Raw genomic sequence first — 27,324 nt, 5'->3', positions numbered from 1 at the left:
CTTCTTTCTCTGGGATTCAGTATTCTCTTGGTAAGAGAGTCTTCTTTCCAGCAGGACTGAACCCTTGCTTGCCCAGATCAAGGGTCCTCTTCCACCTCTCACAGCTGGCTGCTGAGTCAGAACCTCCTACCTTCCTCCCAAGGCCAGGCTGTGTTGTGGAGCCTTCTGTCCTGTGTGTTTCCAGTATGGGACAAGGCACTAGATCCTCCACCCTCTTCCCAGTTAGATATGTTCCCTGGAGTAAAAGAGTCTTTGAACAAGTTGTTAGGAAAGTTTCTCCTCTTCAACCACTTCAAAATGTCCTTTTGAGTGTAAGCCACGTCCAAATCATTAGTCTTCAGTTCCAGATCCTGTTAGAGAGACACATTGGTACAGGAGCTTCCCTGGTTCCTCTTTTGTGAGTTGCCATAAAGAAAGAGGAAGTGACCTCTAATCTATGAAACAGCCAGGTTCTAAAACAGATCAGTCTGACTTCAGAGCTCAGCCCTTCACCCTAGGCATCCCTCCAAGAGACATCAGCATGAACTTACCCAGAACGGGCCTGAACGTTTTAACAACCGAACACAATACACCCCAGCTGGCTCCTGGCAGATTGTACTCCAGTGTGGTGGGTTTAATTTGAGCAAGCAGTTGAAGTAAAACAGGGCTGGCTGTGGGGATGTGGTAGAGCCAGAATGGCTTCTCTTGATCTTTTTTTTCTCTCTGAGAAGCAAGATGAATTAATGAACTGATTCATGCTCCCTTTTACCCAAAGTCTGAAATAAACCACCCTTATTATCTCATCAAACCTTTACCCGACCCAAACTATGGATGTGGGATTCTTATTCTTCTCTTGCCTTCAATCTGTCCCACTCCTGATGAAGCTCCTTCCTATCTTCCAATCCCATGGGCTTCACTTTCCTGCCTATAAACAGCTGTCAACTGCCTGATCTCCCTATGCTAATCCATTCTACACATTTCAGCCAGGCTTTTCTCCAATCTAGGCTGGCTTTTACACAAACATGTTCAATGGCTATTCATTATCCTTAATAGCTAATCTTTGTATATTATAGTTTAACACACAGTTTATCTCATTTTATTCTCACAATGAACCCGTTATATGGAAGGGAACTTAGGGTCAGAGAAGTATAAATTCTCCTCCCTGGCATTCAAGGCCTTTCATGGTGTGCCCCAAGTGATTTCCTAGTCTTGGTTCTCTAAACCACCCCTCAAGCACCAGCCAAACTACTGACTGAACACACTCTTATCACCTCTTTATGGAAGAAACAGAACTTTGGTGTCCAACAGAACTGGATATCGAAGCTGGCCATGCGACTTTGGACAAGTTTCCTAACCTGCGTTACACTATTGTCTTTATCTGTAAATAACAGGCTTATTAGATTAGATGATTAAATAAAATAATGTATTATAAAAGTATTTGGGCGATAGGCACCTGACACGTTAGTTTCTTCTTCTCTTGCCCCTCTGTCTTTAGGTGTTCTCTCCACCGTCCTCAATAGTCCCTGCCTAGTGAATTCCTTCTCACTCTCACATCCAAGGTTCATCTAAAATTCTTCCTTAATCTCACCTAATGTGAATTTCAAGGGTAGCTCTGAACTCCTACAACTTTGGGGTGGCCGTTCCTATAGACCAGCTTGTTCTCTTGTCTTCTGTCTTGTCCCACCTACTAGAATACAATTTCTCAGTGGCAGGAGCAGCATCCTCTCTTTGACCTCACGACATAGAACCTCCTGTGGTGCTGGCACAAAGAAGTCACCCAGAAAACATTTGTAAGATTGACTGAACTCCATGGGAGGCTTCTTGTGTTCCACGTGCTCACTTCCTGTTTGCTGTGATATTTGCTTTCGGCTGAACACTGGTCACCTTCCCTCTTCTGTTATTGTGTACCAGGATGAAAGATGACAGCCAGGAGGAAGTTGGCTTGCAGAGGTATTTGGGGTGAGCTCACGAATTTAACAATTGTTTTTAGCTTTTGTTAACATTTTAAAAATTGGGTGGTCTCACACAAAGACCTAGATTTTTAGTTTCTCTTTAAAAGTTCAGGAAACAAGGCCACCACGGACCCTCACTTTCATGTGATGGGGCTTGGGCAGAGACATCGGGACCACCACAGACCCGTGGGCCTGCTTCCCTCACTTCTGCCCTGACCCCTGTAACCTTGTACATTTGTAGTCTTTGATGTCAACTGAAAATTGTTGAAATGTATTTCAACTCTATCTTTAAGAATGAAGTTGTAGCCGAGCACGGTGGCTCACGCCTGTAATCCCAGCACTTTGGGAGGCTGAGACAGGTGGATCACTTGAGGTCAGGAGTTCAAGACCAGCCTGGCCAACATGGGGAAACTCCATCTCTACTAAAAGTAAAAAAAAAAAAAAATTAGCCAAGCATGGTGGTGGGTGCCTGTAATCCCAGCTACTCAGGAGTCTGAGGCAGGAGAATTGCTGAACCTGGGAGGCAGAGGTTGCAGTGAGCCGAGATCTCACCATTGCACTCCAGCCTGGGTGACAGAGCAATACTCCATCTCAAAAAAAAAAAAAAAAAGAATGAAGTCCTTACTTTTTTTGATTTTAGGACAGATGACCAAGGAGGCGTTATTTCCTTCAATGGTGAAAAGATTCTTCTTCTACTGCATGGATTTTTTATTATTATTATTTTTTTTTTTGAGACAGGGTCTCACTCTGTCACCCAGGCTGGAGTGCAGTGGCATGATCTCAGCTCACTTGAAGCCTCAGCAGCCTGAGCTCAAGCGATCATCCCACTTCAGCTTCCCTAACAGCTGGGATTACACACGTGAGCCACTGCACCTGGCCTACAGCATAGTTTTTAAGTATCTTTGTGCTCTCCCTCTGTAGACATCTTTCATTTGTTTAGAATCTGTGGTGATGGAGGCCTCATGCCCTATTCAACTCCAGCTGCCTGTCAATGTAGTGTCTGTAGCTTCTTTCACATGGAGAAGCCATCAGTCCCATTCTGTCCATCAAGGTAGAGTGAAAAATATCAGGTCACTCTGCTGCCTCTACCACCTTTCAGCACTGATGGCTCCACTCCCTGAGGGGAGAGGCAGAAGTGACAGGGAAGGAAGAAAGAAGAAGAAGAATTTTCTCACTTTATGATTTATTGCATTTAATACTCACCCTGAGTCTGAGTCGGGTATCATTCCTTCTTGACTTATAGCAAAATCAAGGCACCTAGAGGCTGTCCTTTACGCTCCGTCCCAAAGCTAGAAAATAAATGATGAGTGGTTTCGGCCCAGTTGTGTCTAATTGTGTCATGTTTTTCCACTATTCTGTCTGCCTTAGGGTCTCCAACCCCTTTCAGCTGTATTTATGAGACTGATGTTTGCAGAACTGTTTATTAGTTTGCAGGACTGTTTATTAGACAACTACAAACTGAGTTGAAATAAAATTTTGGTTTCTGTTTGCTCTAAAGAGAAGTTTCTGTTCAATCCTCCACTGGGAGTGTGTCTTTAGGCCTCTAAATTTTATACCATAACTATTTGTATAATTTGAATGGTCTTCAATGAAATGGAAACAAATAATAATAGAGAAATACATTCTAAAATAAGAATAATGCATGACACTGGTTTGGATCACACAGTGTTTCCTATGTACATTTTCTCTTTGGGTTCACCCAACATTCTCGAGATACCCTCACTGAAGTTTTTAGATAAAGCAATCAAAAAGCAAGAGGATTTAAATGACATAGGTAAGTATGTACGTGATAGAAATGGAATTAGAATCCAGATTCTTAGCTCCTCTTTTCATTATCTGATCCTGCTTTGTTTTTACTTACACCAGGCAATAATTTTGAAAGCTCTGCTCTCTCTACTTGTGCTATTATTATCTGTTGTTGTTATTCAATCACAGATATTTATTGAGCCTTCCTGCAGGCCAAGGGCAGGGTAAGTCATGTGCATTATTTCACTTAATGCTCAGGACAGCCATATGACATAGGTACTCTTCTCATTTCTCTTTAACTGATGAGGATACAGAGGCTTAGAGGGATTCAGTAACTTATGTAAGGTCACACTGCTAGTAACTGGTAGGACATACTCAACTCCAGATAGGTGACTTATGGAAATTTCTGCTGTGTCTTACATCTTCACCTGGATTGTAAACCACATGGGGACCCGGACCACGTATCCTCCACAGAGCTTAGCAAAGTGGTTGTATGCACAGGTATGCAAGTAATTTATTAATGACAGTTGATTTTTTTAGGCCATTAGCTTTTAGTTTACTTTTTCTATAGGGATTTTCAGACCACACTGTTCTCAAAATAATCCTGGTTTTCTGTTGGCTGTTTTGATTTATCTTTAGACACTGTAATTGAAAATTAAGCTCTTAAGCATCTCCTTTACAGGCTATGTTCCACAATCCGTAATCACAACTTTTCTTTAAATTGATCATCATCTTTTGAGCTGTTAATAAACATGTCTGCCTTCATTTGGGTTTTCAAATTGTTATTTCCAGATGGTGAGACTTTCAGATCTGATAGGCTCACACACATCCTGCCAAGTGGAAGTTTCAGCAAAATGTCACATCTCTGGCAATATTTGTGCTATTAGTATGATTAAAGGAAAAAGTTTCACTGTGATGTCATCAGCTTTCCCACCTCATGAAAAAGCCATCAAATTATCAACCAATCAAAATTAAATGAATCCCATTTAATTTTATTATTATCTACTTTTCTTTTTTCCCCATTTTAAAAATGAATTTGGTTCATTTGCTTTCTGCTTCTGGATTTGCCTGTTCTGGACATTTCATATAAGTGGAATCATATAATACATGGACTTTTGTGACTGGCTTCTTTGGCTTGTTTCACTTAGTATAATGTTTTCAAGGCTCATCCATACCATAGCATGCAGCAGTGCTTTATTCCTATTTATGGCTCATACAATATTATGTTTATCCAATAATAAGTTGGGCATTTAGATTGTTTTCACATTTGGCTATTAGGAATAATGTTGTTGTGAACATTTCTTGTACAGTTTTTGTGTAAGGACATGTTTTCAATTCCAGAGGGTATATATCTAGGCATGCAATTGCTGGTTCACATGGTAACTCTATGTTTAATTTTTGAGGAACTGCCAAACAGTCTTCCACAGAGGCTGCACCATTTTACATTCTCACCACAAAGGCAAAAAGATTCCAATTTCTCCACATCCTCACCAACATATATCATTTTCTCTTTTTTGTGTTTTTTAAAAAGCCATTCTAATGAGTACAAAGTAACATCTTATTGTGGTTTTGATTTATATTTCCATAATGACTAATAATATTGGACATCTTTTTATATGCTTATTGTCCTTTTGTATATCTTCTTTGGAGAAATGTCTATTGAAATCTTTTGTCTATTTTTAACAATTTGGTTGTCCTTTTATTGTTGAGTTGTAAGAATTCTTTATGTATTCTAGACCCTTACCAGATACATAATTTGCACATTTCTCTTTTTTGAATATATTGCAAAGCAACATTTTTCAAGAAAATTTTTAATTTTTTTCTGCCACATTGTGAAGCTTGGTTGTCTCTACCAGGTCCTACCTCCTATTTACCTGTAAGTATTTAGAAGGTCATCAGGATTTATGCTCAAAAATGGAGTTTGGGGGTGAGAAGGAAGCACTTTGTTTGGAGAGGGTTTACTGTTGAGGCCCTGCATTAATCCTCTCTGCCACCTCAAGGAAAGCTGTGGTCACATCTGGTATAGTAGAAAGCGCCATGGTGGCTGAGGAAGCTTGTGGGTTTATCACATATTTATCCATGGTGGCATGGATACCTTGTTTTTGCTTCAGAATTGCTCTTAAAGAAAAATTCTGGGGCAGATGAACCCCATCATCATCCAGGAAGAATATTTGCAGTACATTTTTTCTTGTCATGATGAGTTTGCTGTTTGAGACAGTATGGGTAGAAGCTTCACAATGGCTGGCTAGTGTCATTTTCCCTCATTTAGGCTCAACTGTGACTTTATATCTGTCTACCTTATGGAAGGCCTGGAGGCTCACACTGAGGCAGAAGAGGGAAGGGGCAAGTGCTGTTGATGGTGGCAGCTCAGTGGGAGAAAAAGTCAGCAAAGACAATTATTTATTCAGGACCTTCACAAAGGGAGCGGCCCCACTTGTTTGCATGTTGATTGAACCATACCTTAGTGTCCACTTGCTTGAGGCTTGCAGCAGCATCTTTATGCTCTTCAAAGCGAGTGCTGCCATTGGTAGCAAGGTCTTATGGATGCCCTTGCTAGGCCCATTTCCTTCTTTGTTATTCCAAGTATAGTTCTAATGAATCTGAACTTGCCTTTTTTTTTTTTTTTTTGAGATGGAGTCTTACTCTGTCGCCCAGGCTGGAGTGCAGTGACACAATCTCGGCTCACTGCAAGCTCTGCCTCCTGGGTTCATGCCATTCTCCTGCCTCAGCCTCCCAAGTAGCTGGGACTACAGGTGCCCACTGCCACGCCCGGCTAATTTTTTGTATTTTCTGTAGAGACGGGGTTTCACTGAGTTAGCCAGGATGGTCTCGATCTCCTGACCTCGTGATCTGCAAGCCTCGGCCTCCCAAAGTGCGGGAATTACAGGTGTGAGCCACCGCGCCTGGCCTGAACCTGCCTTTTAACAAGACCCCAAGGTGATTCAATGCACATCAAAGTTTAAGAAGCATAGATTTACATTACATTCTCTCTATCCCTGCACATCTCACATGGCTATTCAGCCTAATGTCCATGTGAGTCAGTCTTCCTCTTTCTTTTCACGGCTTCCATGGATTTCACCTGGTATACTCTTGATGCCATCTGTATTAGCCTGTTCTCACAATACTATAAAGAAATACCGGAGACTAGGTAATTTATAAAGGAAAGAGGTTTAATTAACTCGAAGTTCTGTGTGGCTGGGGAGTCCTCAGGAAACTTACAATCATGGCAAAAGGGGAAGCAGGCACCTTCTTCACAAGGTAACAGGAGAGAGAGTGTGAGCATGAAGGAGGAACTGTCAAACACTTATAAAACCATCAGATCTCATGAGAACTCATTCACTATCATGAGAACAGCATGTGGGAGACCCCCACCTCCATGATCCAATCGCCTTCCACCAGGTCACCTCCCTTGACACATGGAGATTATGGGGATTACAATTCAAGATGAGATTTGGGTGGGGACACTGCCAAACCATATTACCATCCTAGTACTGACTGCAGCTTCCTTTAATTACTGGACGAAGAAACACAATCTTTTGATCAACTAGCATTTCCCTGAAGCACTTGTAAACAATTCCATAAAAATCCTGAGATAGGTACCTATTTGTGTTTACTCTTGAACCTTCCCCAGACTTCTCCCCTTCCTCCTCCTCCCCCTCCCTGTCTTCCCACAGCTCAATACTTCCACCTTCCATTGTTCAGTACCCCGCTGTGACTCCTGCCTGTGCTGAGTTACATCTATGATTGACTCTCATTAGATGTGAGCTCCTTGAGGGAAGGGTCTTACATCATCCATTTTTATACCTTGATTCCCACCCATGGACCTAACACAGGTCCTTGGACATAGTAAATATTTGCAGAATTTAATTAAGTTATTCAGTCACATTGGAAATTATTTCAGAAGACACCAAATGCCTTTTCTTTTTTTCCACATGCCATTTGTTCTAGTATGACTAAGACCCTAAGACTTTTATTTTGTTGATATCAAGTGGTATAAATATTAACAAACATTATATATCATAATTTTAACTCAAGTTTTTAATTTATAGAAGAAAAGTTTATATTTCTCTACCAAAATAAATGTCATAGACTGAGGAAAGAATTTTGTTAATTTGGTCATACCAAAAATATTTAACATTAATTTCTCTCAACTTCTGACTCTGCTGCTCTTTAGCTCTGTAACCATGACTTACCTGTCAAAGCCAAAACTCTTCTGAGCATTTCAAGAGAAAATCTATAAAGAGTATATAGCCTACAATAATAGCCAACATGTATTAGCTGTGCTTACAGTGCGAGCCAGGTACTTTTTATTCCAAGTACTTTACATATAGTCTCATTTTAAAATCTCCTAATGACTCTATGAGGTTGATATTTTGTTATTCCCACTGTTATAGGTGAGGAAACAGAGGCATAGGCTACAGGGTATTTTGTCCAAGATAATACAGCTAATAAAGTGGTGACGCCAAGATTTGAACAGTCTATTCTTAAAGAGCCTGCCTACTGAAGGGTTACTGCTGAATTCCTTTCTTCCTTCAAAATGCCTCATGTGATTTAACATGCCTTATTTCATTGTGTATATTAAAGGCCCTTTGTTTATACATTACTGTCATCTATATTTCCCTATTTGGCCAATGCACTGTATAAATTAGGTGATCTATAAATGATTGTTGGCTAATTGATCCTACGTGCATACATGGGAATGCTTGGAAAAGCAATGATTGTTTTAATATAACGAGTTCTTGATGTAGCAAGATTGTTCCTATACATTGTGGAACTCTCAATTTTAATATTTACTGACTCCATTATCCATCTTAAAACGGGCATATCGTAAAGGGTAAGGAATAAATAATTGATGGTGGTGTCACACATCTAGTAATATGGTAGTTGAGCTAATATGAATGGGTTCTCCCACCATCTCAAACACATAGAAATATAAAAGTCCCAGGCCGGGCGCGGTGGCTCATGCTTGTAATCCCAGCACTTTGGGAGGCCGAGGCGGGCGGATCACGAGGTCAGGAGATCGAGACCACTGTGAAACCCTGTCTCTACCAAAAATACAAAAAAAAAATTAGCCGGGCGTGGTGGCGGGCGCCTGTAGTCCCAGCTACTTGGAGAGGCTGAGGCAGGAGAATGGCGTGAACTCGGGAGGCGGAGCTTGCAGTGAGCCGAGATTGCGCCACTGCACTCCAGCCTGGGCGACAGAGCAAGACTCCGTCTCAAAAAAAAAAAAAAAAAAAAAAAAAAACAACAAAAAAAAGAAATATAAAAGTCCCTTCCAGATCACTGCAGAGCCAGAGCCAAACCCAAACTCAAACACAATAAAGGAAATCCGCTTGTACCAGAAATAAAAAGGGAACTCAAAGCCAGAAGTATAAACAAGATCTGATGCTAAGGTCTAGACCTGTCTTAATCTGTTTTGTGTGGCTATAATAGAAGACCTGAGACTGGGTAACTTATAAAGAAAAGATGTTTATTTAGGTCACAGCTCTGTAAGCTGGGAAGTTCAAGGGCATGGCCCTGGCTTCTGGTGGAGACTTTCGAGCTGCATCAAAATATGGTAGAGAAAGTCATCTCATCTTGGGCCATGTGTATATAATTTAATAACTAATATAAAATTATTTTTAAAATATGGTAGAGAAGGTCAAAGGGGAAGCAGATCTGTACAAAGAGGAAAAACCTGAGGGGTATCCTGGCTTTATAACAACCCACTCCTGAGTATACTAATCCATTCCCATGAGAACTAATCCAGTCCCGCCAGAGTGAGAACTCACTACTGCAAGAATAGCACCAAACTATTCATGAGGGATCCAGCCCCCATGACCCCTAGTGCCTCCCACTGGGCCCTGCCTTCCAATACTGCTACAGGGGGGATAAAATTTCAGCATGCGTTTTGGTGAGGACAAACCAACCATAGCAAGACCCACTTACAAGCTTTAATAATGGGAGATAGGGGTCTTAATATCCACATGCGGAAAAGAGATATGATCTTGGCCCATGTGAGTGAAGGAGTTTAAACCAAACCTTGACATAAAGTCTGGAACCACAAAATTTGGCCCTGCCCTTGGAAATAAGAGCAGAGAAATTCTACCTAGTGACTAAGGAAAACCTTAAGAAAGTTTGCCATTTGCCCATGGCTAAAATAAGAGGTAAAGAGAGTACCCATAAGAAGATTAAAATCCAGATTTATATTTCTCTCAGTGCATCATCTAAATTTACACCACTGTGTAATGCTGATTTATCAAGCTGAAAAATTAATATGAAAACTGTCCTGGAGGACTTGAAACTTCTAAGTCCCCAGAAAAAACAAGTAGTCTGTAGGAAGACTTTCACAACTCGGAAAAAAGCCAACCCCCTCCTCAACAGACAAGCCTATGATCAAAAATTACAAACTACACAGGAAAAGACCCAGTAGGAGAATAGGTATCCCCCAAACTGGAGATGATAGGACAGTCTGAAATAACATATACTAAATATGTTTAGAATAACTAAAGAAAAACAGGTAGAATAGAAACTAGGTAACAGAAAAATGATAGTGTGAAAAGGATACTATAACTTCTAGAAATGAAACTTAGAGAGAGTGGAATTAAAAATTCAGTGAATGAATTAAGCATCCAGTAAATGCAACTGATGTAAGGATTGGAAACTGCAAGATAAGTGTGAGAAAAATCAGTCACTGCATCACAGAGAGATAAAAAATGAGGAATATATAAAAACCCTCCAAGGACCCCTACATTTGGAAACTGAAAATCATATTTTTTCAAAGAATTTACAGTTCAAAGAAAAAAATCACAACAGAGATTTATAAGATATTTAGAACTAAACAAAAGTAAAAATACCGTATAATAATTCACAGGACACCAACACAGAATTTAGAAGGAAATGTCTTATATGCATATACTGAAAAACAAAAACAAAGCTATAATCCCAGCACTTTGGGAGGCCGAAGCAGGAGGGTCAGTCGAGGCCAAGAGTTTGAGACCAGCCTAGGCAACACAGTGAGACCCTGTCTCTACAACAAAACAAAACAACAACAACAAAAAACTCACAAAGATAATGATAACGAGCTAAGCAATCAACTCCAAAAGTGAGAAAAATAACATAGTAAACCTTTAAAAATTAGATGGAAAGAATTTATTAGATAAGAGCAGAATTTAGTCATATAGAACAAAATAGGGAATGTGATATGGAATACTGAACAGCACTTTGAATTAACTGGATCTACTTGTATTAATATTAATAAATCTCAAAAACACAAAAGAATTTCAAAAATGCAAGGCAAGAGAATACATCCAGACTGATACCATGTGAGTTAGATTTTTCAAGCACAAACTGACATGAGTAGTAGTTGTATAAAGGCATGGACAAAAAGTAGGCTCAAATTAGTGATTACCTAATCTATCTAAGAGAGGATGGAATAGGGGAAGATACAACAGACCCTCAACCGTAGTGTTTTATTTGGAAAAAAATATCACAGGGTCAGGAGATCGGGACCATCCTGGCTAACATGGTGAAACTCCGTCTCTACTAAAAATACAAAAACAAAATTAGGTGGGCATGGTGGCCAGTGCCTGTGGTCCCAGCTACTCGGGGGGCTGAGGCAGGAGAATGGCGTGAGCTGGGGAGGGGGAGGTTGCAGTGAGCCGAGATCACACCACTGCACTCCAGCCTGGGAGACAGAGCAAGACTCCGTCTCAAAAAACAAACAAACAGACAAACAAAATGCAAGTTAGATTTTCTTATAGTTTGAGAGTATTCTGGTTCAAGAAGGTGTGAAGAAGTAAAATTGGTTGAGGATCTAAGGTATACAGAGATGATACCAGAGCTTTGATAAATTGAGCCCTAACCTTAACAGTACATGCTTCTCAGTCTACATTCCGAGTTGGCTGTAATATATGCAGCCTCATCCACCCTTACCTCTTTGTTTGTGACACTCATACCCTTATCAACACACCTCATCCACATCAGTTTCTTATGCTCTATACACACATATCCGTGTCTTCATTAAGCATCTTCCCCTCAGTGTCCCATCCAAAAATGAACTCATCATCTTTAGAACTATCCATATTCCCCATTGTGGTAGGTATCACCACCCACCCTGTTACCCAAGCTAGAAAACAAGAACCCCAGAACTTCACTTTCTTCCTCATCTCTACTGCCTTCCACCTTCAGCCACATAATTTATCACCAAATACTAACTCTTCCACCTCCTAAATTTGTTCCCCTTCTCCACTCTTTAACACTGCTCACCTTGGATCACAGCAGCCACTTACAGGATTCACACACGGCTTTCTAATGCAAAACTCCTTCCAATGAAGGAGTAAATCCTCCAGAGACTTCCCACTGCCTTCAGGATCAGCTTTAAATCCTTGGCGTATGGGATCCTTCACCATCTGCCTCTTTTTACTTGTGCAGTTACGTACATCTACCTAATTACAGGCCATACTGAATTGCTTGAAGCTGTTTAAATGTGCCAAGATATCCCAGATTTCTGACCTTTAAGCCTTTGCAGTAGTCTTACGAATTCGTACTCTTCCTTTCCCAGACAAATGTCTCTACTGTCTTGATGAAACTGTACTGTCTTCCATCCTTGAGGGCAGGGGCCATGCATCCAGATGTCTTTGTAGTCACACAGTGTGCCATGATGCCTATTTGTGTAGGTGCTCAATAAGTGTTTGATGTGTATATATTAGGATAGTATACCTATGTATGAGTGAACAAATGAATATGCAGCTGAATGGATGAATAAGTGTAATGAGGAACGAAGGATGAATTAGATAATAAATAGCCTCTGCCATGAGTCAAAATGAAACTTTTTTTTATGTGTTGTAGAGATGGTGTCTCATTATGTTGCCCAGGCTGATCTCAAACTCCTGGGCTCCCACCTTGGCTTCCCAAAGTACTGGAATTATAGGTGTGAGCCACCATACCTGGTCTCATTTTTAAAATATATATTTACTTGATTACTTCACCACAATAGTGTCATTTTGCTCATGGTCCACGGGCCTAGTCCCTTTTAGAGTTCTCAGTCACCTGTAAGATACATGCCTTGAATGCTACCAGGTGATAAAGTTGAGCTGGACAATGAAGCAAATATTGTGCATATATTTTCTTATTTATTTAGACCAAATAGGCTGACAGAGTAACTTGAATAATGAAGAGCTTCCTTAAAATGCACCATAAATAATGGAAAGTGAATGACTTGATTACTTCCCTTATTTTGCTCTTATTTTTATTTGGGTTGACAGGAAGAAGGAGGTTTGTGGAGAGGAAGAAAATATGAAACAGTGGAGCATGCAAAAAGAGTGCCCAATTCTTCCCTTTCTCTCAATTTCCATGACATAACTAACTCTGATCTCTCATGGTGGGCAATGGAATATTGTGGATAAATTCTGGATAACTGAATTGTCAAAACCCTCCAATATGGACCACTAATTAAAGCAATGAAAGCACAACTAAGTGTACTCAGTATGTTAATGATGCAGAATACAATGCAACCTTTGATTCAGGAGAAGCTTCAAGATCCAAGCGTCCTGGGAGAAGCAGCAATCCCTCTTCCTGGGTGCAGAGATGCTGGTTTAACACAGTCATATGTCAGAGAAAACCAGTTTTTCCTGCAGGCCCAAATCCTACCCTAGAGAAACCCATTAGACCTTTACCCAAATCAACTTTTCTTCTGAGTCAGACTGAATTCTTAATTGTAGGTGGTAGACCAAAAGGGAAAGATGACTCAATGTAAACAATCGTTGCTATTGAAAAAACAGTGCAAACCACATTTCCTGTTGATGGTGGAGTCACCGATGACGGAAAACATTTTTATTGCTTTAATAACCCAATTATATATTTTTTTACCTCTTCCCCTTCAAATCCTCTAGCACTCAATATAGTGCTTGGGATATATTTGGATATTAATAAACGCAAATCTGTTACTGCCTCTCTTTGAATTAACATACTACAAAGAACGGGTTTACTGTACTTTCTTACCTTAAAATTTAAACCTACAAATGTATGCTAATATGAACCTTTGCTTGATATTTCATGCTTGCCTCTTTGGTCACTAGGAAAAGTCAGCAACAGTCAGCAAAATTGTCAAGGATTGGAGCATTTAATAGTTGGCTGATGGTCAACAGGCAAGTCCATCCAAACAGCCAAAGTGACTCAGTGTTTTTAAAAGATGAAGATGTGGGGTGGAGCCAAGACAGCCGAATAGGAAGAGCTCCAGTCTACAGCTCCCAGCGTGAGCGACTCAGAAGACAGGTGATTTCCGCATTTCCAACTGAGTTACCAGGTTCACCTCACTGGGGAGTGTCGGAAAGTGGGTGCAGGACAGTGGGTGCAGCGCACCGTGTGTGAGCCGAGGCAGGGCGAGGCATTGCCTCACCCGGGAAGCACAAGGGGTCAGGGAATTCCCTTTCCTAGTCAAAGAAAGGGGTGACAGACGGCACCTGGAAAATCGGGTCACTCCCACCCTAATACTGCACTTTTCCAACGGTCTTAGCAAACAGCACACCAGGAGATTATATCCCTCGCCTGGCTCAGACGGTCCTATGCCCGTGGAGCCTTTCTCATTGCTGGCACAGCAGTCTGAGATCAAAGTGCAAGGCAGCAGCGAGACTGGGGGAGGGGCGCCCGCCACTGCCAAGGCTTGAGTAGGTAAACAAAGCAGCCTGGAAGCTCGAACTGGGTAGAGCCCACTGCAGCTCAAGGAGGCCTGCCTGCCTCTGTAGACTCCACCTCTACGGACAGGGCACTACCAAACAAAAGGCAGCAGAATCCTCTGCAGACTTAAATGTCCCTGTCTGACAGCCTTGAAGAGAGTAGTAGTTCTCCCAGCACGCAACTGGACATCTGAGAACAGGCAGACAGCCTCCTCAAGTGGGTGCCTGACCCCCGAGTAGCCTAACTGGGAGGCACCCCCCAGTAGGGGCAGACTGACACCTCACACGGCCAGGTACCCCTCTGAGACAAAACTTCCAGAGGAACGATCAGGCAGCAACATCTGCTGTTCACCAATATCGGCTGTTCTGCAACCTCCGCTGCTGATACAGAGGCAAAGAGGGTCTGGAGTGGACCTCCAGCAAACTCGAACAGACCTGCAGCTGAGGGTCCTGAATGTCAGAAGGAAAACTAACAAGCAGAAAGGACATCCACACCAAAACTCCATCTGTACGTCACCATCACCAAAGACCAAAGGTAGATAAAAACCACAAAGATGGGGAAAAAACAGAGCAGAAAAACCAGAAACTGTAAAAATCAGAGCACCTCTCCTCCTCCAAAGGAACGCAGCTCCTCACCAGCAACAGAACAAAGCTGGACAGAGAATGACTTTGACGAGTTGTGAGAAGAAGGCTTCAGACGATCAAACTACTCTGAGCTAAAGGAGGAAGTTCAAACCCATGGCAAAGAAGTTAAAAACCTTGAAAAAAAAAATTAGACGAATGGCTAACTAGAATAACCAATGCAGAGAAGTCCTTAAAGGACCTGATGAAGCTGAAAACCAAGGCACGAGAACTACGTGACGAATGCACAAGCCTCAGTAGCCAATGCGATCAACTGGAAGAAAGGGTATCAGTGATGGAAGATGAAATGAATGAAATGAAGCGAGAGGAGAAGTTTAGAGAAAAAAGAAAAGAAACAAAGCCTCCAAGAAATATGGGACTATGTGAGAAGACCAAATCTACGTCTGATTGGTGGACCTGAAAGTGATGCGGAGAATGGAACCAAGTTGGAAAACACTCTGCAGGATATTACCCAGGAGAACTTCACCAATCTAGCAAGGCAGGCCAACATTCAAATTCAGGAAATAGAACACCACAAAGATACTCCTCGAGAAGAGCAACTCCAAGACACGTAATTGTCAGATTCACCAAAGTTGAAATGAAGGAAAAAATGTTAAGAACAGCCAGAGAGAAAGGTCGGGTTACCCACAAACGGAAGCCCATAAGACTAACAGCTGATCTCTCAGCAGAAACTCTACAAGCCAGAAGAGAGTGGGGGCCGATATTCAACATTTTAAAGAAAAGAATTTTCAACCCAGAATTTCATATCCAGCCAAACTAAGCTTCATAAGTGAAGGAGAAATAAAATACTTTACAGACAAGCAAATGCTGAGTGATTTTTGTCACCACCAGGACTGCCCTAAAAGAGCTCCTAAAGGAAGCACTAAACATGGAAAGGAACAACCGGTACCAGCCACTGCAAAAACATGCCAAATTGTAAAGACCATCAAGGCTAGGAAGAAACTGCATCAACTAACGAGCAAAATAACCAACTAACATCATAATGACAGGATCAAATTCACACATAACAATATTAACTTTAAATGTAAATGGGCTAAATGCTCCAATGAAAAGACACAGACTGGCAAACTGGATAAGGAGTCAAGACCCCTCAGTGTGCTGTATTGAGGAAACCCATGTCACGTGCAGAGACACACATAGGCTCAAAATAAAGGGATGGAGGAAGATCTACCAAGCAAATGGAAAACAAAAAAACGCAGGGGTTGCAATCCTAGTCTCAGACAAAACAGACTTTAAACCAACAAAGATCAAAAGAGACAAAGAAGGCCACTACATAATGGTAAAGGGATCAATTCAACAAGAAGAGCTAACTATCCTAAATATATATGCATCCAATACAGGAGCACCCAGATTCATAAAGCAAGTCCTTAGAGACCTAGAAACAGACTTAGACTCCCACACAATAATAATGGGAGACTTTAACACCCCACTGTCAACATTAGACAGATCAATGAGACAGAAAGTTAACAAGGATATCCAGGAATTCAACTCGGCTCTGCACCAAGCGGACCTAATAGACATCTACAGAACTCTCCACCCCAAATCAACAGAATATACATTCTTCTCAGCACTACACCACACCTATTCCAAAATTGACCACTTAGTTGGAAGTAAAGCTCTCCTCAGCAAATGTAAAAGGGCAGAAATTATAACAAACTGTCTCTCAGACCACAGTGCAATCAAACTAGAACTCAGGATTAAGAAACTCACTCAAAACCGCTCAACTACATGGAAACTGAACAACCTGCTCCTGAGTGACTACTGGGTACATAACAAAATGGAGGCAGAAATAAAGATGTTCTTTGAAACCAATGAGAACAAAGACACAACATACCAGAATCTCTGGGACACATTCAAAGCAGTGTGTAGAAGGAAATTTATAGCACTAAATGCCCACAAGAGAAAGCAAGAAAGATCCATAATTGACACCCTAACATCACAATTATAAGAACTAGAGAAGCAAGAGCAAACACATTCAAAAGCTAGAAGAAGGCAAGAAATAACTAAGATCAGAGCAGAACTGAAGGAAATAGAAACATAAAAACCCTTCAAAAAAATCCATGAATTCAGGAACGGGTTTTTTGAAAAGATCAACAAAATTGATAGACTGCTAGCAAGACTAATAAGAGAGAAGAATCAAATAGATGCAATAAAAAATGATAAAGGGGATATAACCACCAATCCCACAGAAATACAGACTACCATCAGAAAATACTACAAACACCTCTATGCAAATAAACCAGAAAATCTAGAAGAAATGGATAAATTCCTGAACACATGCACCCTCCCAAGACTAAACCAGGAAGAAGTTGAATCTCTGAATAGACCAATAACGGGCTCTGAAATTGAGGCAATAATTAATAGCTTACCAACCAAAAAACGTCTAGGACCAGATGGATTCACAGCCGAATTCTACCAGAGGTACAAGGAGGAGCTGGTACCACTGCTTCTGAAACTATTCCAATCAGTAGAAAAAGAGGGAATCCCCCCTAACTCATGAGGCCAGGATCATCCTGATACCAAAGCCTGGCAGAGACACAACAAAGAAAGAGGATTTTAGACCAATATCCCTGATGAACATTGATGCAAAAATCCTCAATAAAATACTGGCAAACCGAATCCAGCAGCACATAAAGAAGCTTATCCACCATGATCTAGTGGGATTCATCCCTGAGATGCAAGGTTGGTTCAACATATGCAAATCAATAAACATAATCCAGCATATAAACAGAACCAATGACAAAAACTATATGATTATCTTAACAGATGCAGAAAAGGCCTTTGACAAAATTCAACAACCTGCATGCTAAAAACTCTGAATAAATTAGGTATTAATGGGACATATCTCAAAATAATAAGAGCTATCTATGACAAACCCACAGCCAATATCATACTGAATATATCATACTGAATGGGCAAAAACTGGAAGCATTCCGTTTGAAAACTGGCCCAAGACAGGGATGACCTCTCTCACCACTCCTGAAACATAGTCTTGGAAGTTCTGGTCAGGGCAGTAAGGCAGGAGAAGGAAATAAAGAGTATTCAATTAGGAAAAGAGGAAGTCAAATTGTCTCTGTTTGCAGGTGTTGTGATTGTGTATTTAGAAAACCCCATTGTCTCAGCCCAAAATCTCCTTAAGCTGATAGGCAACTTCAGCAAAGTCTCAGGATACAAAATCAATGTGCAAAATTCACAAGCATTTTTATACACCAATAACAGACAGAGAGCCAAATCATGAGTGAACTCCCATTCACAATTGCTTCAAAGAGAATGAAATACCTAAGAATCCAACTTTCAAGGGATGTGAAGGACTTCTTCAAGGAGAACTACAAACCACTGCTCAATGAAATAAAAGAGGATACAAACAAATGGAAGAACATTCCATGCTCATGGGTAGGAAGAATCAATATCATGAAAATGGCCATACTGCCCAAGGTCATTTATAGATTCAATGCCATCCCCATCAAGCTACCAATGACTTTCTTCATAGAATTGGAAAAAACTACTTTAAAGTTCATATGGAACCAAAAAAGAGCCCACATTGCCAAGTCAATCCTAAGCCAAAAGAACAAAGCTGGAGGCATCACATTACCTGACTTCAAACTATACTACAAGGCTACAGTAACCAAAACAGCATGGTACTGGTACCAAAACAGAGATACAGACCAATGGAACAGAACAGAGCCCTCAGAAATAATGTCTTGTATCTACAACCATCTCATCTTTGACAAACCTGACAAAAACAAGAAATGGGGAAATGATTCCCTATTTAATAAATGGTGCTGGGAAAACTGGCTAGCCATATGTAGAAAGCTGAAACTGGATCCCTTCCTTACACCTTATACAAAAATTAATTCAAGATGGATTAAAGACTTACATGTTAGACCTAAAACCATAAAAACACTAGAAGAAAACCTAGGCAATACCATTCAGGACATAGGCATGGGCAAGGACTTCATGTCCAAAACACCAAACGCAATGGCAACAAAAGCCAAAATTGACAAATAGGATCTCATTAAACTAAAGAGCTTCTGCACAGCAAAAGAAACTACCATCAGAGTGAACAGGCAACCTACAGAATGGGAGAAAACTTTTACAATCTACTCATCTGTCAAAGGGCTAATACCCAGAATCTACAATGAACTCAAACAAATCTACAAGAAAAAAACAAACAGCCCCATCAAAAAGTGGGTGAAGGATATGAACAGACACTTCTCAAAAGAAGTCATTTATGCAGCCAAAAGACACATGAAAAAAAGCTCATCACTGGCCATCAGAGAAATGCAAATCAAAACCACAATGAGATACCATCTCACACCAGTTAGAATGGCCATCATTAAAAAGTCAGGAAACAACAGGTGCTGGAGAGGATGTGGAGAAATAGGAACACTTTTACATTGTTGGTGGGACTGTAAACTAGTTCAACCATTGTGGAAGTCAGTGTGGCGATTCCTCAGGGATCTAGAACTAGAAATACCATTTGACCAAGCCATCCCATTACTGGGTATATACCCAAAGGATTATAAATCATGCTGCTATAAAGACACATGCACACATATGTTTATTGCAGCATTATTCACAATAGCAAAGACTTGGAACCAAGCCAAATGTCCAAAAACGACAGACTGGATTAAGAAAATGTGGCACATATACACCATGGAATACTATGCAGCCATAAAAAATGATGAGTTCATGTCCTTTGTGGGGACATGGATGAAGCTGGAAACCATCATTCTCAGCAAACTATCACAAGGACAAAAAACCAAACACTGCATGTTCTCACTCATAGGTGGGAATTGAACAACGAGAACACATGGACACAGGAAGGGGAATATCACACACTGGGGCCTGTTGTGGAGTGGGAGGAAGAGGGAGGGATAGCATTAGGAGATATACCTAACGTTAAATGACGAGTTGATGGGTGCAGCACACCAACATGGCACATGTATACACATGTAAGAAACCTGCACATTGTGCACATGTACCCTAAAACTTAAAGTATAATAACAATTAAAAAAAGATGAAGATGTTTAATGTGGGGGAAATGCTTATGACATAACATTAAATGAAAAGTGCTTTTAAAAAAAAAAAATCACATGCTACAACATGGATGTACCTTGAAAACATGCTACGTGAAATAAGCCAGATACAAAAGGCTACATCTTTGTATGATTACATTTATATGAAATGCCAGATTAGGCAAATCCATAGAGACAGAAAAGTAGATTAGTGGTTAGCAGGAGCCTTTGGGGGTAGGGAGAAGGGGGGAGTGACTAACAGGTGTGGAATTTTTGGGGGGTAATGGAAATACTGGAACTAGACATTGGTGACAGTTGTACAACATTGTATGTTAAAAACCATGGAATTATATACTTTAAAATGGTAAATTTTATGTTATATGAATTTTATCTCAAAAAATTTACAAAAATCTCTATATATCACCATTAAAAATTATGAGATATTTCAGCAGAATACAGATTGTAAATAATTTTTTAAATTATAAGAGATAATATACAAGACAATTCACTTGAAATGTTTAGTGCAAGGCCTGACATACAGTATGTGTTCAGTATATCTGAGACAGGTCTCAGTTAATTAAGAAAGTTTATTTTGCCAAAGTTTAGGACTCACCTGTGACAGCCTCAGGAGGTCCTGAGGACATGTGCCCAAGGTGGTCGGGGCACAGCTCGGTTTTATACATTTTAGGGAGACATGAGACATCAATCAGTATATGTAAGATTTACACTGGTTCAGTCCAGAAAAGGTGGGACAACTTGAAGCAGGCGGGGGGCTTCCAGGTCACAGTGAGGTAATAGACAAATGGTTGCATTCTTTTGAGTTTCTGATTAGCCTTTCCAAAGGAGGCAATCAGATATAAAATTATCTGTGAGCAGAGGGATAACTGAATAGAATGGGAGGAAGATTCCCTAAGCAGTTACCAGCATGACTCTTCCCTTTAGCTTAGGGATTTGGGGGCTCCAAGATTTATTTTCCTTTCACGGCTGCAATATATAAGGAAAAATAGAAACAATACAACCTTGGATATATTTGAGTTGGTGAGTTTGTGCATGAATTTTTGCATTTATTTTTATTTCAGGCAGAGCTGCTATAATATATTGCCAGTATAGTAAATACTTTATTTAAAGGATTTGAAAATAAAAGCTTTATGGACTCCAGCGTCTGTGCTTCGAGCTGGAATTCCCGTGAAGAGCCTGTACTGGTGGAGCTACTCAGCTCTTTAGGGAGGCAGGAAGAGATGAGAAAGGGATACAGATATTACAGCCGAAGGGCAGGATGGAGAAGCTATCCGTCTATCCACTGAATGCATGTAGTCATTTGTCAATTAGTGTTCTTCTACACTTATTTACTCATCAACGTTCATCTTAGATTAGCTCCCCAAGGGCAAAAAGACACATAATTAATTTGCTTAATGTAGTGCCTAGCATGATGACATGGCGAGATATGTTTCTGCAATAATTAAAAATATTTTTTCCTTTGCCAGTAATTATTTAATCAAGCCAAAATTAATTTATGTACCGGAGAACTACTCTATGGCTTTCATTTTAAAAAACCACAGATGATTTCAATCTCTTTTCTGCAAATACCCCAAAAGAAGAACAATACTGTTTTCATAAATCTTAGTCAAATGAAATTCAGCTACTACCCCCAGGTTAATTTTATAACTGTAAAAGGTGTGCGTGCATAAGAACAAAGGCGGGTTAGGACCTGGAGAAAAGGAGAGAGGGAGAGAGAGACTGATGTAACGATATGCGACTTTTTTGTTCTTTTCTGATTCCCAGTGTTGTTTCCTGAACAATACTTTTTTTATAAACTCAGAAACAAAAAACAAATCACCTCAGAACCTCTGAGACAAGGCTGTGGACTGGCAGTTGTTTTTTGAGACAACATGGAAGAAATGATATTCTGTGCATCTTCTCTTTTAAACTTTCATCTTTGAACTTAAAGAATCCCTAGCTGAGATCATGGGTGCTTTCCTCCCATGTTTCTTCCTTCGTGTTTTACCAATTTGCTTTTTTTTTTTTTTTTTTTTTTTGAGATGGAATCTCACTCTGTCATCTAGGCTGGAGTGCAGTGGCACGATCTCAGCTCACTGCAACCTCTGCCTCCCAGGTTCAAGCGATTCTCCTGCCTCAGCCTCCTGAGTAGCTGGGACTACAGGTACACACCACCAAGCCTGGCTAATTTTTGCATTTTTAGTAGAGATGGGGTTTCACCAGCTTGGCCAGGATGGTCTTGAACTCCTGACCTCGTGATCCACCTGCCTTGGCCTCCCAAAGTGCTGGGATTACAGCCATGAGCCACTGTACCCGACCTTACCAACTTACTTATATTTAGCATAAAGGCTGGAGAAAGCGATAGGGACAGGAGGCAGAGAAGTTCTGGGCGGAAGAGGGCAGTCCCCAGCAAGGGCCTCACTCTGAAGCCTGGACCCATGCCCCAAAGTGAGAACATACATTCTTGTTTTCCCGCTCAAATGTTGCCTTTTCCAAAACCACCCATGGCCCTCCTGCTACCCATCCTGTGCCCATAAAAACTCCAGTCTCCAGCAGCAGAGAGAGGAGAAGAGGAGAAGCAGCTAGACATTGGAGAGACGCAGCTTGACTTCAGAGGGATGGCTTGACAGTGTTACCTCAGGGAGGAGTCTGGCCAGGGATGGCCAGACTTTGGGGGAAGATTATCCCGCTCCACCCCTTTTTCAGCTCCCCTCCATTGAAAGCCATGTTCATCGGCAATAAAATCCTCCACATTCACCACCCTTCAATCCATTCATGTGACCTGATTATTCCTGGACACCAAACAAGAGCTTGGGTGCCATGGGTGAGAATGCTAAAGGCTGCCACACTGACCCTGAGCTCTCGGTAGAGAGCAACCGTCTCATGCGAAAAGGCAGAGGGCCCACTGAACTGTTAACACTTCAGCCGTCCGTGGATGGCAAAAGCTAAAAGAGCACTAAAACACATGCCCTCTGGGGCCTCAGGGGTAGTGGGCACCCACTAGACGCGGCCTCAGGACTCCGCACGGAGTTCGCTCCGGCTGATGCCCAGAAACACTCATTCCAGCTCCTGTACCTGCTCACCTGTGGACTCCCTTCTGCAAGGGGTGAAGTGCAATGGGTCCAAGTGAGTGGAGTTTGCCCCTGCCAGTGCCAAAGCAGCCAGCTAGATCCGGCACCCGTGCACTGCAGTTCCCACCTGCAAGGGTGTCAGGGAAATTTCCTGCTTCAAAAGCGCAGGCAGCTTTCTTGGAAATGAGATAATGTGATCTCATTTTAAAGTTGAGGACATCAAGGCTCAGAGATGATTAGAGGCATTAGAAGAGACTTCTGAAGACAGCTAATCTAACCCTTGACAATAGGAGAAGTTAGTGTTCTGGCCCAGGTTCCACACCTCACAACTGGTGGAACCAGGCTTGAGCCTGCTTGCCCTATACCAGTGTCCTTCCCAAGCTTCCCAGGCATCTGCTTGAAATCACCTTGTCTGTGGTGGGAAGGAAGCCCAAGAATGGTGCCCTGTGTCCACTGCTGGGGCTTTGGGGGTCCAGGTACTTAGTTTACTTTTGGGAATTCCTTGTTGGCCCTGCTGAAGTCCTTCCTGCTACACTGTTCTGGGAAATTGTTGATCTTGTCAACCTCAAATAATCAAAAGGATCAGAATCCAGTTTTAAAAGGTTTATTCAAGCGAAAAGCTGGGAATGGCCATCCAAGAAACATGGACTCTGGAGAAATGGGGTCAGTGCTTCGAAGTTAAACGTTAAGTACTTGCTTCTACACAGCAAACAGAGAAGTTTAGTAGGATTATACTATTTTCTATACAAGGCTGGTTTATGAGTGACAATTTAGTTCGTTTTCTTTTCGATACAGCTTGTTTTCATTTCCTTTCCAATTTAAAAGCAAGTATTTAACATTCCATCCTAGATAGTGTGATAACCGTGAAGCCTTTGTGTGAAAGAGGAAAGAGGGAGGCTAGTCTATAATGAAGATCCACACTTAGAGAGAAAGGGTCTTCCCTGTTATCCTTTAGTGATTTATAACACTTTACCAAACAACGTAGGTAAGGAAAAGGCTGATCTATAATCAGAGAAACAAAGGTTACAGCTGCCTATTTATGTGACTCAGCTTCCATAATCACATTCCCTTAAGGCTCAAAATAAAGTTTCAACAGCTGAGATTTTGAATAATTTTCATAATCTTCACCTTTCTTAGTTCTGGGAGTGGCCTTACCAGGTGGGCCTGGCCTGCATACTCCCAGAAGGGCGGTTCTTCCTAGCAGCCTGTGGCTTTGGGCACCTCTCCATAATCCTTAATCCAGCCCAAGGTTCTGACTCTGTTAATGGGTAAAGAAAGGTTATGCCCAATGAGACTCTGACCTCTTCTTGGCACCTGGAAAATCTTCTGGTGATTTTCCTCATCCCGAATCTGCTGTTTCTAAACTGCCTGAGACCGCCGGGCGCGGTGGCTCAAGCCTGTAATCCCAGCACTTTGGGAGGCCGAGGCGGGCGGATCACGAGGTCAGGAGATCGAGACCACGGTGAAACCCCGTCTCTACTAAAAATACAAAAAACTAGCCGGGCGTGTGGTGGGCGCCTGTAGTCCCAGCTACTCGGAGAGGCTGAGGCAGGAGAATGGCGTGAACCCGGGAGGCGGAGCTTGCAGTGAGCCGAGATTGCGCCACTGCACTCCAGCCTGGGGGACAGAGCAAGACTCCGTCTCAAAAAACAAAAACAAAAACAAATAAACTGCCTGAGACCAAGATAAAGTACACCAATTTACAAGGCATAACTCCTAGGTGAGGTCATTCACTAGCCATTTCTTGTATTTGAGGGTCTCAGGGTGACACCTCTGAACATTCCAACTTCATTTCCAGCACTGGATTGGTATTTCTATTCTTTTTAGAAAGGAAAGGAGAGGAGGGGAGGAGAGGGGAGGGGGAAAAGGAAAGGAAAGTGAGAGACACGGAGGGAGGAAGGAAGGCAGGAAGGAAGGAATATTGGAGTACAATTTGTGGCACTCAATTTCAAGAACAAGCTTGATAGAAAGTTGTAATTGCCAAATACAGTAACCTACCTGGGGTACATGTCAACTTTTATTGCTTTCAAGCTACTGTACCTGGTAACTCTTTTATTTCTCCCTTTTAAAAAATCCTGTATGTGGCTAAAGGCTGAAAAATAGCAAATACGTATCTTTCTAATGACCCTACATTAATTTAGCATAGAGATAATTAGAGGCACAGTTAATCATTAGTAATATAAGCCCTGAGAATGGGGCACATGGGCTTCTCTTGCTATTCAACAGAGTCCTTGTGTGGCTAGTGTTTGAGCACAAACACATCTTTATTTTTTACATACTGAGCTTTCTTTGACATACAAGCCAAAAATTTACTTGAAGCAACCTGAATAGTATGAGAGAGAATATTTGTTTTTTAAAGTCCTGGGAGTTACAGAGTATCCTTAGGGCATAATATAGGTATGTTCGTATAGAACAGCTGAACACAGGCAGTTTATAAAGCAGGAAGTGAGCACATCGTGCTTTTTAAATTTACTTAAAATATTTTGAATTCTTGGTGTTCTTTTCCATTTAAGAGTCTCTAACACTAGGGGTGTAAAATAGAAACCAAACAGCATTGATAATCGAGTTTTGTTTCATCTTTGTCTTAGCTACAATTTGGGAAATGTTTATGTGTATATGTTTGTTCCAAAAATGATTTAAAATTGTATATTCACGATGCAGTGGTGTGTAAACACTACTCAACCACCAGAAATGCATCCAGTAGTGTATGCACAAAATAGAGATCAAGACAAAGGTAGAATATTTAGGGAAATAAGATTAAGCTAAGGATAAGGTTAGTACACAAAATACATCTTGTGAGGCTCATCTATTTGGTCTACTAGTGGGCATGGGAAGGATGCCTGAATTTAAATGAAAATTCTGGTGCTGATTATAATTCACATATTCTTTCATGGCCCTAGAGTTTTTAATTGTGCCCAAATAAGTCGTAGTATTCACAAACTAATTACTTGAGTTTTTCGGTTTACATATCCAGTGATATCCTCCTTTGTTTTTTTTTTGTTTTTTTTTTTTTGAGACGGAGTCTCGCTCTGTCGCCCAGGCTGGAGTGCAGTGGCGCAATCTCGGCTCACTGCAAGCTCCGCCTCCCGGGTTCACGCCATTCTCCTGCCTCAGCCTCTCCGAGTAGCTGGGACTACAGGCGCCCACCAAAATGCCCGGCTCATTTTTTGTATTTTTAGTAGAGACGGGGTTTCACCGTGGTCTCGATCTCCTGACCTCGTGATCCGCCCGCCTCGGCCTCCCAAAGTGCTGGGATTACAAGCGTGAGCCACCGCGCCGGGCTGATATCCTCCTTGAATCTTTCTGCCACTTAGTCATTTTACTTCAGAGAGTCATTTTACTTTACAGAGGCTGATGAAGGAAAAAGGATGCAAAAGTCATCCCATTTATTTTTTTGCCTTAAAATAAGGGTGTGTACATTGGGAGAAGGAAAGGGTAAAGCAGTTAGATGTTATTAGAGATACTTGGAATAGAATAAAGAAGAAATAAAAATTTGTGATTTTTAGTTATCAAAGTCATCATTAAACTGTGTTATCCATACAACTGAAGGATTTCAATATGGACACCTTGTTAAGGAAAAGCTTTCAGAGAATAGTAACATTTCTTAATAGTGAACATGTCCCTACACTCACATAATTATAAGCCTTCATGTACAAGGTACTCAAAATCAGAAACTTTGTAAAAAGCCTTTTAATCAGATAAACCTGAATGTATCATCATCTAGAAATAACTGAAAAGAGTGCAAAACATTAGAGAACAGTCATATGATAATATGGTAAATAAATCTATAGGCTGTTATATTCCTATTAAAATTATAAAAGTTGCATCAACAGGAAAGAATATTATACAAATATACCATTAAAAGTACTAATAAAAATATGAGAAAAATACAAACTGATATGTAAACTATAAAATATGTAAAATAGCTAAGCATGGTGGTTCACACCTGTAATCCCAGCACTTTGGGAAGTCGAGGTGGGCAGATCGCTTGAGGCCAGGAGTTCGAGACCAGCCTGGGCAACCTGATGAAATCCTCTCTCTCCAAAAAAAAAATACAAAAATTAGCTGGACATGGTGGTGTTCATATAGTCCTAGCTACTCGGGAGGCTGAGGTGGGAGGATCGATTGAGCCTGGAAGGTCGAAGCTGCAGTGAGCCGAAATGGTACCACTGTACTCTAGGCTGGGTGACAGAGTGAGACCCCGTCTCAATAAAAATAATAAAATATGTAAAATATCTCTGCAGGTAAACAAAGGTGGTGTGTG

General features: G+C 41.2%; 2 protein-coding genes across 4 annotated transcripts in view; one reads left to right on the top strand and one right to left on the bottom strand.

The window, feature by feature from the left end:
* The window catches only part of SPATA6L (spermatogenesis associated 6 like), a 252,007-nt gene that overhangs the window by 106,999 nt on the left and 117,684 nt on the right, over nucleotides 1–27,324 (bottom strand). The window contains exon 15 of one of the 3 annotated variants that reach the window (XM_058431081.1): nucleotides 24,175–24,318. The exons of the other annotated variants lie outside the window; for them this stretch is intronic. The gene's annotated coding sequence lies outside the window, so the exon portion shown is untranslated. Of the gene's footprint in view, nucleotides 1–24,174; nucleotides 24,319–27,324 lie in introns of those variants that run through there. 3 annotated transcript variants of the gene reach the window in all.
* SLC1A1 (solute carrier family 1 member 1) overlaps nucleotides 1–27,324 on the top strand; it is a 96,431-nt gene that overhangs the window by 25,768 nt on the left and 43,339 nt on the right. The gene's annotated exons all lie outside the window — the stretch shown is intronic.

Source organism: Hylobates moloch, unplaced genomic scaffold (genome assembly GCF_009828535.3).
Source record: "Hylobates moloch isolate HMO894 unplaced genomic scaffold, HMol_V3 SCAFFOLD_19, whole genome shotgun sequence".
NCBI classification, from domain to species: Eukaryota; Metazoa; Chordata; class Mammalia; order Primates; family Hylobatidae; genus Hylobates; species Hylobates moloch.
Note: the sequence above shows the minus strand (reverse complement) of the source record. Positions and strands in the feature narration are given on the sequence as shown.